Source organism: Pantherophis guttatus, chromosome 13 (assembly GCF_059756535.1).
Source record: "Pantherophis guttatus breed Tessera chromosome 13, ASM5975653v1, whole genome shotgun sequence".
In the NCBI taxonomy this organism is placed as follows: domain Eukaryota; kingdom Metazoa; phylum Chordata; class Lepidosauria; order Squamata; family Colubridae; genus Pantherophis; species Pantherophis guttatus.
In genome coordinates, this window is record NC_142075.1 from 15,805,001 (window position 1) to 15,806,780 (window position 1,780).

Genomic DNA, 1,780 nt, shown 5'->3' on the forward strand with positions numbered 1-1,780 from the left:
TCCTTTGCCAAGAACATGTTTCAAAACTCACGTTTTGAAAAAAAAAAATTGGGGATTCTAGGAAGTTAGCACCTACCCTTTTCCTGGAAGAATGAAATATTTTAGGAAATATTAAAAAGGCAGAATATTATATTTCCCTGGATGAGAAATGGAGAAACATGTTTTAAAGACAAAGCAGCTTCCTGCCTCCCCCGCACACACCTTTGTTAATGGGCCAGAGGCAGAAACTCAATCTTTGTCAATGGACCATCATCTGCAACACAATAGGACCCATCTAGCAACAGAAACTCACCACATGGCACCTGGGAAGATTACATCAGCCAGCAAAGCTAGCTAAGACCCCCCACCCCCTGGGAGTCTGACAACCAATCAGGATACTCTTTCGGGGCCCCAGGAAGTTCAAAGCCAGAGAAAGCATAAAACCCGGGGACTCTATGTGATCCTGTCCACCATTAAACTATCTTTCCAAGCAGTCTCCATGTTTCCAGTGTCTTTTTCCCCACTTGGAGCTGAACCCAGAAGGATATTTCTTCCAACAGATGGATGGATTGATTCCCTCCTCCTGCCCCAGAGCCCTTTCAAGACTGCACCTGCCAAATATTTTTTATTCCAACTCCCGTCATTGTGGATCCCAAAACTTGTTTTCTGTTCATAGGCAGAGGGTTGTTTTTTTTTAGATTTCAGTCCAGAGGACTAGATTTCTGAATCTGTTGGGTGAATGTGCATTGTGCATTTGAAAGAGGCCAAAGTCATTTGGGGCTAAAACCAAGTCTCTTGGCTAGGAGTAGATCCAGGTTAATTGTAATGGTGGAAAGCTTTCCGAGGAGAACCGAGAGTCTTAAGAACATTGAAGACTAACAATCAAACGACAAATGATCATATTGCATTATTTGCCATTCTGCCTTCTTGGACAGATGGGCAGATATTGGCAATCTGTTGGTATCTGTTGGCAAGAAGGAAAAACACTCTGCTCTTGCTCAAGAACTGCCTAGACAGAGATGAAGGGAAGAGGGGAAAAAAATCATTTCTATGTGCCAAAGCTTAACAATATCACAGCTTATTATCAATCATAGTTTGTATCATCCGGACAAAACTAATGTGGTTTTGCTTGTCAGTTGAGTTTCCCAAGCTAAACTTAAAAAAAGGAGTCCTTTGTGACACTGAGCCTTAAATGATGGAAATTTTCCATGCAAGTGGGAAGAATAAGGCATGGATTCAGTTCAAAAGTAAAACAAATGACCCTTTAAATGAATATGGCTCTTTTTAGAATGCAAGTTCTAAGATGCATTATTCCAGCTATACAAAACAACAATGAAAATTGTTTTTAGCAAAAGGTCTGGAGATCCCTTCAAAGCAAAGAGGTGCTTCAGGACAAAAAGTGACTTTAACCATCTTTCCATCTTTAACAGTTTGTTTGTTTTCCTCTTGTGAGAAATCAGATGGAAATAGAAGCTTAAAAATCCCCACTGCAATGACATTTGGAGGGAAAAAAAACAGCAACATTGTTTTTGGCTAATTATTGTTAAATTAATTGCTTAATGATTAAGGTGCCAGAAACCAGGAGGCAGTGAATGTTATTTCTGATTTAGGCATGAAAGCTGGTTGGGCCAGTCACTCTCTTCAAGTCCAACCCACCTCACAGGATTGTTGTGAAGAAAATGGGAAGGGGGAGGAGGAAGGAATATTAGGTCCATTCAATTCTTGAGATAGTTAATAAAGATGAAATAAAAATCTAATCAATAAATCAATCAGAGTTGATCATTCAACCATATGCAAACTG